At 33.3% G+C, this 10,783-nt stretch overlaps 1 pseudogene; it reads left to right on the forward strand.

The window, feature by feature from the left end:
• Positions 1 to 5,598, forward strand: part of LOC104102742 (acetyl-CoA-benzylalcohol acetyltransferase-like) — a 42,822-nt pseudogene extending 37,224 nt beyond the window's left edge.
• Positions 5,599 to 10,783: the final 5,185 nt, after the last annotated feature.

The following is a 10,783-nucleotide window of genomic DNA, read 5'->3' on the forward strand; positions in this document are numbered from 1 at the left end:
GAGATGGTTCGGGCATGTTTAGAGGAGAAGTATAGAAGCCCCAGTTAGAAGGTGCGAACGGTTAGCCTTAGTGGGCAGCAGGAGGGGTAGAGGTAGGCCTAAGAAGTCTTGGAGAGAGGTTATTAGGCGGGACATTGTCACGACCCCAAATTCACCCTCCGTAGGATGTCCAGATGGCACCTAGTCTCTAAGATTAGGTAAGCCTAACAATTTTTGTGGAAATACATAAAATAAAACTGAAGCCAAATCCTCAACTCCAATCCAATAAAATTGCAATTCAATAATTTCAACTCCCAAAATCCGGTAGAAATAAGTCACAAGCTTCTAAGAATTTATTCTTAGTGTCTCAATACATCAGAGTCTAAAGAGAAATTAGGAATACAACATAATAAGGATAGATGGGGACTCCGAGGTCTGCGGACGCTGGCAGATGTACCTTAAAGTCTCTATGTACAACTAGTTCACTGATATCTGGTCTGATAAGAAGTACCTGGATCTGTACAAAAAGATATGCAGAAGCGTAGTACGAGTACACCACAACGGTACCCAGTAAGTACCAAGCCTAACCTCGGTAGAGTAGTGACGAGGTCAAGTCAGGCCCTACGGGAAATAATAATAAATAAGGCAGAAATTTATAATAGGGTAATGAAGTGACTGATAAATAAACGAAATTTAAAGAAAGATAACAACACAACAATTAGAGGTAAACAACAGAGGCGCTCCCGAGGTACCGCCTCGTAGTCCCAAAAGTAAATCTGCAGTACAGGGGATCTCCCGAGGTACCGCCTCGTAGTCCCAAAAGTAAATATGCAGTACAGGGGATCTCCCAAGGAACCGCCTCGTAATCCCAAAAATAAATATGCAGTATATGGGGATCTCCCGAGGAACCGCCTTGTGGGGATCTCCCGAGGAACCGCCTCGTAGTCCCAAAAGTAAATATGCAGTATAGGGGGATCTCCCGAGGAACCGCCTTGTAGTCCCAAAAGTAAATATGTAGTACAGGAGAATCTCCCGTGGAACCGCTTTGTAGTACCAAAAGTAAATATGCAGTACATGGGGATCTCCCGAGGAATTGCCTCGTAGTCCTAAAAGTAAATATGCAGTACAGGGGGATCTCCCAAGGAACCACCTTGTAGTCCCAAAAGTAAATATGCAGTAGGTAGTCAGAGGAACAACAAATTTTCAGCAAGAAATCTTACAGTTAAAGATTTAAATCAAATCAAAGAAAGCAGGTAATTCAGCTAAGCATGTTGCACATATTGCACGTAAGAGTTAAAGCACGTAGATAAGTGATACTGGGCTAAACATGATCACTACATATGCTAAGGCAACTCAGTTAAAGAATTTAAAAGAAGACTACTCAGCAAGAACCGATATTTTTAAATTTTAGCCCGTGTACGCACTCGTCACCTCGTGTACACGGCGCTCACATATCACAAAATGTTACAACAGTATCAAATCCTAAGGGGATTTCCCCCACACAGGGTTAGACAAGCCACTTACCTCGAACCGGGTAATTCTTTACTTTGCTATGCCTTTGCCTCGCGAATTGGACTCTAAAAGCCTCGTATCTAGTCATAATTAATTTAATTCAATCAATACAAATTATTTGAATTAATTCCATATGAAAATACTAATTTTCCAATAAAATTCTCATTTTCTCCCATTAAAATCACTAATTTAATGTTCAAAACAAAGATGGAATCACAAAATATAATCAAATCCGGATAAAGTATACTTACCCCAATCAAACACGTGAAAATCCCCTCCAAAATTGCCTAAATCCGAGCTCTCTAATTCAAAAAGTGATAAAATATCCAAAGCCCTCGAAATAGAGTATTTATATTCTGTCCAGGCATTTGCACATCGTAATCGCGGAAATAAGCATGTGATCGCGAAGAAGAAATAGCATTGTCCCTACAAAAACACTACGTGATCGCAAAATCAGGGGCGCGAACACGATGCACCAAAACTTCCAGCCTACGCGGTCGCCAAAGGGCCACGCGAGCGCGATGAATAAGAGCTTGGCCTTCCCAGCATGGTCGCCCACTACGCGACCGCGGACACACTGTCGTGAATGCGATGAATCAACATCCACTGATCCGAGATCTCGGACCTATCCATGCGAACGCGAAGAAGAAAAATGTGGCAAGTCACCAAATACACTATGTGACCACGACAAACACTTCGCGATCGCGAAGAAGGTTATCAAACACCATCTATTAGCAACTCCAAAACAAGGAGAATTGACCCGTAACCCATTCGAAACACAATCGAGGCCTCCGGGACCCCGTCGAAATATACCAACAAGTTTCATAACATAACGTGGACCTGCTCGAGACCTCAAATCACTTCAAACAACATCAAAACTATAAATCGCGCCTCAAATCGAACTTAATGAACTTATGAACTTCCAACTTCTACAACTCGCGCTGAATCATATCATATCAACCCGGAATGACGTCAAATTTTGCATGCAAGTTCCAAATAACACAACGGAGCTATACTAACTCCCGGAATCGGAATCCAAACCAGATATCAACAAAGTCAACTCCTGGTCAAACCTCTCAACCTTTCAAACCTTCAACCTCGCAATTTTCGCCAAAATGCATCAAGTCAACCTACGGACCTCCAAATCTAAATCCGTACGCACGCCTAAGTTCAAAATCACCATACGAAAATCATCAAAATACCATTCCGGAGTTGTCTACACAAAAGTCAAACTCCGGTCAACTCTTACCGCTTAAGCTCCTAAAGCAAGAATCATCCTTCCAAATCAATCCCGAATCATCCGAAAATCAAACTCGACCACACACGCTAGTCATAATACATGATACGAAGCTACTCGAGACCTTAAGCAACCAAACGAGACGCTAATTCTCAAAATGACCGATCGGATCGTTATAATTATATTATGTCCTACCACTGTCAAGTTCTCCTTATTCTAAAATACTTACCGAAACCGCTACCTGCACAAAACAAAAAAGGGCCTGATATTTACTTTGCAAAAGGTTTATCATTTAACTATGGCTAATTATTACTATGTATTTTTACCTTAATATATCCCTTAATCCTGGCAAATTAACATGATTCAATGCTTGCACTAGGTCCGGTTACATTTTGTTTGCAGGGGTCAATAACAATTAATCTAATCTATTTCTTACCTAAGAACATTTGTGTTGGTTACCAAATTAAATGTAATAATAAACCACATAGTGTTATATTGATCACGAAACACATCCTACCATCTACATATTTTGCATAATTCTATAGTTCATGTCTTTGCTTTCTGAATGCAGGGGAAGATCAGTACTTTTTTGGGAACTTCTACCTTAACATTCCAATCAAATGTATACCTTCTCATACCAACCAAGATATGGAATTGCATGAGATTGTAAGCTTAATTAGGGATGCAAAGAACAAAATTCTATCTAATATATCAAATGCTTCACAAGAAGAGATTTTCTCATTGTTGATCGAGTCCTTGAATCAAATAAGAGAACGGTATAAGGACGATGAAATTGACCTTTATCCAACTTCAAACTTGTGTAGATTTCCTCTAAGGATGTGTTTGGTAGGAAGAAAAATATTTTCCGGAAAATATTTTCTAATTTTTTCATGTTTGGCTGGTTTATATGTTTTAAAAAATATTTTTCTCATGAACTTACTTTCCTCTAGTTGGAGAAAAATATTTTCCTTACCAAAAGAAGGGAAAATATTTTCCAAATCTCTTTTTCAACTTTCTCCACCTTATTCCTCGTCACCATCAACCCCCACCAATCCAATCCCACCCACCTCACTCCCCAAACCACCACCCCTACCCACTCCCAATCCACTACACCCCCCCCCCCCACACACACACACCCCCACCGACCTCTTTCATTTCAGCAAAACGAATAAATTTTTTTATTATTATTTCAACAAAATGAGTACTTTCTTTTTATGATATAGAAAAAATTATTTTCTTTCATTTAAACAAAACGAGTACTTTCTTTTCATGATTTAAAAAAGTAGTTTCTTTTATTTCAACAAACTAAGTATTTTCTTTTTCTGAAATAGAAAAAATATTGTTTCCAACAAAATAAGTACTTTCTTTCAAGATGTAGGAAAAATATTTTCTTTTATTTCAACAAAACGAGTACTTTCTTTTCATGATATAGAAAAGTAGTTGCTTTCATTTCAACAAACTAAGTACTTTATTTTCTTAAAATAGAAAAAGTATTTTTTTTCCAAAAAAATAAGTACTTTCTTTCAAGATGTAGAAAAAGTATTTTCTTTCATTTCAACAAAACGAGTATTTTTTTTCATGATGTAAAAAAGTATTTTCTTTTATTTCAACAAGCTAAGTATTTTCTTCCTGAAATAGAAAAAGTATTTTTTTTTTCAACAAAACGAGTACTTTCTTTTCAAGATGTAGAAAAAGTATTTCTTTCATTTTAAAAAAAGTGTACTTTTTTTTTCATAACGTAAAAAAGTTTTTTCTTTAATTTCAACAAACTAATTATTTTTTCGTGAAATAGAAAACATATTTTGTTCCAACAAAACGAGTAATTTCTTTTCAAGATTTAGAAAATATATTTCTTTCATTTTAAAAAAAGTGTACTTTCTTTTCATAATGTAGAAAAAAATTAATTTCAACAAACTAAGTATTTTCTTCCTGAAATAGAAAAAGTATTTTTTTCCGGCAAAACGAGTACTTTCTTTTCAAGATGTAGAAAAAGTATTTCTTTCATTTAAAAAAAGTGTACTTTCTTTTCATAATGTAGAAAAAAAATTCTTTAATTTCAACAAACAATATTTTCTTCCTGAAATAGAAAATATTTTTTTCCCCAACAAAACGAGTACTTTCTTTTCATGATGTAGAAAAAGTATTATCTTTTATTTTTAAAAAGAGTATTTTCTTTTCATGATATTAAAAAAGTATTTTCTTTCCAACAAAATAAGTATTTTCTTTTCATGATGTAGAAAAAAAAATTATTTCATTCAACAAAATGAGTAATTTCTTTTCATGTTATAGAAAAGCAACAAAATAAAGTATTTTCTTTATCGATCTCAAATCTCAACATTGTTCTTGTGTAAAAAACTAAAGTATCACATTAGCTCCTTTAGGTTTGTGTGAATTGAAAAGAATAATTAAATTATTGAAGAAAATAGAGTCGAGGGAGGATGCGGAGGAGTACAGGAAACATGAGAATTTTGGGGAAGGTGGGTTGAGGAGAGTAGCATAAAAAATTATTTTCCTAAAAATATTTTTTACTCTCAAACCAAAAACTAGAAACTATTTTCCGGAAAAAAAATTCACTCACCAACCAAACATGGAAAAATAAGTGATAAAACCACTCATTTTTCAGAAATACGTTTTCTAGGAAAACATTTTCCATGGAAAATATTTTCCTTCCAACCAAACACACCCTAAATGAGTCTGATTTTGGCTGGGCAAAACCAGCTTGGGTGAGCAGAGTAAATGTGCCATTTCAGATGTTCTTTTTGATGGATTCAAAAACTGGAATTGAAGCTAGAGTTTGCTTGAATGAAGATGATATGATTAAGCTTGAAATTGATGCTGATATTGTGGAGTTCAGTTCTGTGCCAAAGTAGTGATTCAATTTAATGAATTAGTTCAACGTGTATCAGGTGAACTTGGATTTTCTTTGGTTTATGTTTTGTGTTTCAAACTTCTTGTCGGTTTTCTTGTTTTAGATTATCAGTATGTTTTTGTTTCAGTCTTCTTGTTGTTAAAGGCCTCTTGTGTTTCCGTATATTTGTCATTTAATTTTTATATACTCACGGTGCAAAACGAATTTTACGCTATTAAGTCATTAAAATATAATTATTAGTAACTGTTCATAAAAAACAAGATTAGTAGGCACATAATTAACTAAATAAGTTGGACTATAACAATAATTAACGTAAGAAAAATTTACTAGAATACACTTTAATTATTAAGGCATCACAGGCAAGAGAAAACACTAATTACAAAAGAACTAATCTAGAATCACAAATTGTTCGTGGTTTTCACACGTTTTAGTTGTTGAGATCGGTGTTTTAAAAGGCGTTTTCGGGGCGAGCCCCGGGGCAATGGTATGAGGCGAAAGTCTCAAAAGGCGTACGCCCAGCAATTCGGGGCGTACGACCAGCAATTCGGGGCGTACGCCCCGACGTTTGAGGCGCGTTTTTTTAGTGAGGAATAAGCCCCATAAACTTTTTCAAATTAAAACAAAATTTATTGAATAAGTCTTTCATATAATACCCAAATTCTCAAAAGCCAGTTTGGTAATTACTCAAAATGTTTAAAAAGGAACTCAAAAGTATTAAATTTAAAAGTCAAGACTTTTTTTATTGATTGAATCCCTAATTCATGGTATTTTCCAATTCTTTATCTTGTCCGCTAGCTTGCTAATATCTCCCAAAAGCAACGAATATTTAATTTTTTTTACAAATACAAAGAGAACTCAATTCTCCTTCGTAGCAGTAAGTTCAAAGTTCAAATTATAGGCTAATCATAATTTTTGTTTCTCCATGTAGAAAACTTTATTCTTTTAGACTCAAGTTACTTGTGCTTGTAAATAGTGTATAATAGATTGTTTTGACTAGTTTCGCGCGCGCGCGATATATATATATATATATATAGTTTTCTTCAATTTTTATGTAATTTTACCTGTTTATAAATATTTATTGTCATTATATTATTTTATAAAATATTAAAAATTAAATCGGAGCTTACGCTTCGTTGAGGCATATGTAAAACGCATTACCTTACGCCCACGCCTTTTAAAACACTAGTCGAGATCAAGATGGCGATGACAAAAAATTAATCTAATTTGGATTCAATTATTTGTCAAAGAGATTGATTAGCAGCATTACGAAAATTTTTAAAGCATAAGCAACAGCTTAAAATGATCTATTTATGCGGAATCAAAATTTAAAGGTATGGTTTCTGAACTTATTGTCAACCTTATAGCTTGTCTTAATTGCATAGTTCGCGATTAAATATTTATATATTTAAATATATTTTTTAATATAAATACTGAATCTAAGCAAAAACTATTTAATTCATCTTAATTGATATCTATTACTCTAGTTTCGCTGCTACCTTCCAAAGAAAACCAGAAGGGAAAAGTCCAAAATATCCCTCTACTTTTGAATATTGTCTATATCTAACCTGCGTTATATTATTTGGCCAAAATTTATCCTATCGTTATATTATCTGGCCAAATTTACCCCTACCATCAGCAAACTTTTAAAAATTACCCATCAATCCGTCTGGTGACTCAGAAGCTCCCAAATTATTTTAATTAAGTCACTTATGCTTATTTTTGATCCACTATTTTTGAAATAATTGACATTTACCTACTTTCTCACTTGAAAAAATAAATTAAGAGAAAGAAGTATTAAAATAATACAACGGTTAGTAAACAAATTATAGTAAATTGGAGAATCTAAATTAGGTATCTTGTCTAAATTCTAAAAGTATTTACAATACCCCAACTTTAATAAATTTATTGCACCAAAGATATGGAGACTTTGCAAGTGTTCGTCATAGAAGTTGAAGTTCCTTGGAGATTTTACATTATCGAATTCAACGTTGCTTTAATCAATTGGATATGCATTGTGCACTATTAAGTTAGTCGATCGAACTTTAATCATACAATAACATAATATATTCAAATATACATGCAGAGGCGGATTTATGTGGAAGGGATGGGGTACATGCACCCATGCTCCCCTCCCTAGGCTATGTATAAACAGTACCAATTTTAAAATTATCTATATAAATATATTTGTGGCCACCCATGTTAAATTGATTACCATAGATCCCCGGTAAGTTGGTTCCCTGTGGTCCCCCAAGTCAAGGGTTCGATTCCTAGTCTTTATACGTTTTTTTAATTAAGTTTTTTTAATATTTAAAAGTCCCTTCTGGCTAAAATATAAGAACACATCCCACATTTTGAGGGAGAATTTGGATATAATCTATCAAATCCCTAAAAATAAAATACAGTGTCTCTCTCTTTTTAATTAAGTTTTTTAAAAATATTTAAAAGTCCCTTTTGGCTAAAAAGTAAGAACATATCCCACGTTTTGAGGGGGAATTTGGGTATAATCGATCAAATCCCTATAAATAAAATACAGTGTCTCCCTCTCAACTCTCTCTCTCTATTGGCTCTATATGACGGTGGAATGTGAATTCTTCAAGAAAGTAGCAATTTCTTCTCCATCATGTTCCTTAAAAATTCTCAGGTATGTAACTACTCTCTCTTTCCTTGAAGTTTGAAGTCTTGAATTTTGATAATTTATTGAATTTGTGCACATATTATGTTTGAGAAAATGCTTGGCCGAGTCAAAAATTAAAATCCATGGGAAAAAGAATTTATGCGAAGGAATTTTGGCTTCTGTTTCTTGGGACCTTTGTCCAAGTTTCAGTTTTATTTTTAGTTATACGTATCATTGAATTGGTAAATAAAATTTATTTTAGTTACCAAAAAACAAATTGAACAAGGAACTGCATGTACTATCTTAAAGATAATGGTGCACTCATGTTCTCAAAATTCTGGATATGCCTCTGTATACATGTATATACATGATGAGCAACTACATATAATACACAACTAATAGATCCACTGGATTCTACTGTATGTATATGGTTGAAGAATAAATAAAATTTTAAACTAATTCCAAACTTATTATCACAAGAAGAGAAGTGGGTGTAGTGGTATTTAAAAATATCCATGAATTTGTATTGTCTAGTACCTTTAGCATTCATATCAATAGTAATTTTTAAAAGTAGTGGAGCAAGAATAACAACAAGTGATTTGAATAAAAGAACAACAACAATAATTCAGTATAATCCCAATATTGGGTCTGGAGAGGGTAGTGTGTACGCAGACCTTACCCCTACCCTGGGGTAGAGAGGCTATTTTTGATAAACTCTCGGCTCCCTCCCTCCAAGAACTCTCCACCTTGCTCTTGGGGTGACTCGAACTCACAACTTCTTGGTTGGAAGTGGAGGGTGTTCACCACTAGAACAACCCATTCTTGTCGATTTTAATAAAAGAAATTGGGAGATTTTGGATTACCTAACAAATCAAGGGGTAATTTTTAAAAGTTTGTTGATGGTATGAGTAAATTTGATCGGATGGTATAACGATAGCGATATATTTGGCCGGATAACACGAAGGATGTTAAATATAGATAATATCTGAAAATATAGGCTATATTTTGCCCTTTTCCCAAAGCAGAAACGTGCCGTAGAGTTTGATGTCGATGAAAAATCAATAAAAATTGACCATTCAGTACGTAAGACCTGGGACCATCATCAAGAAACAACACATAAAGAGGTGTATGTTTCAAGTTTTCAACTGAAGTTACACATCTACTGCTATTCTAATAAATGTCTGACATTTAAATACTTCTTACTTGTAGGTAAAGGGAAAAAAAAAAAAAAAAAAAACAGAATGAGAAGAGATGAAGAAACAGAAGTAAGATCCATTTCCATTTTCTTTGGTGTATGGTAACCTGTCAAATCAAGTGCGTCATCATATAGGTTGTTGACGTATGATTTACGTCTTTTTAGGAAAAATGACCAAATATACCTTTCTACTTTCATATATTGTATGCATTACCGTTATACTATCGGGCCAAATTTATCCCTACAATCAGCAAACTTTTAAAAATACATCTTGATCTGTTAAGTAATCCAAAATCTCCTAAATTTTTTTTATTTAAATCATGTGTTGTTCTTCTTGCTCCATTATTTTCAAAAATTACTATTGATATGAATGTTAAAGTTATTAGACTATACAAATTATTCATAATTTTTTTAAATTACCAATGCACTCATTTCTCTTCTTGTAATAAATAAAATTGGCTTAGAATTTTATTTATTGTTCAATCATATACACACCATAGAATTTAGTGGGTGTGTATTATATGCAGCTGATCATTATGTATGTACATGAATATTCAAATATATTTTATCATTATTTGGTTAGCATAGAGTTCAATCGACTAACTTAAAAGTGCACAATATGCAGGCATTTAATTAAAGCAAAGTTGAATTAGACAATGTGTAGGAATTAAAGCAAAGTTGAGTAATTTCAATTTCAATCACTAATACTTGCAAAGTCTCCATACATTTGGTGCAACAAATTCATTAAAATTGGGATGTTGTAAATACTTTTAGAATTTAGAAAAGTTACCTAATTTAGATTTTTCAATTTACTATACTTTGTTTATTCAGTTGTATTATGTAATATTTTTTTCTCTTATTTAAATGTCAATTATTTCAAAAATAGTAGACCAAGAAAAACAACAAGTGATTTAAATAAAAAAAATTTGGGAGATTTTGGATGACTTAATAGATCAAGGGCTATTTTTTAAAGTTTGCTGATTATAGGAGTAAATTTAGCCCGATAGTATAACGGTAGGAGCAAATTTGGCCCGATCGTATAACAAAGGTTAAATATAGACAATATATGAAAGTAGAGGGGTATATTTGGCCATTTTCTCTCTTTTTATTCTAGACTAGATAAATGATCTTTTTAGATTTCTTATGTATAAAAGATAGATCTCTTACGTGTAAAAGTAAATTTCTCATTGTAAAAAAAAAAAAAAAAAAAAAGGTAGAGTCATAAAATTAAAAAGAGGAATGTTCACAAACCACTATTGTTTAATGATTATTAACTTCATATAGCTACCATATACATAGTTACTTCCTATAGCTATTATTTAGTTGTTACGCGACTGTATTCGCTGTATGCGCGCTACTGTATTCATGAATACAGTA

This window comes from Nicotiana tomentosiformis, chromosome 12, assembly GCF_000390325.3.
Source record: "Nicotiana tomentosiformis chromosome 12, ASM39032v3, whole genome shotgun sequence".
NCBI lineage: Eukaryota > Viridiplantae > Streptophyta > Magnoliopsida > Solanales > Solanaceae > Nicotiana > Nicotiana tomentosiformis.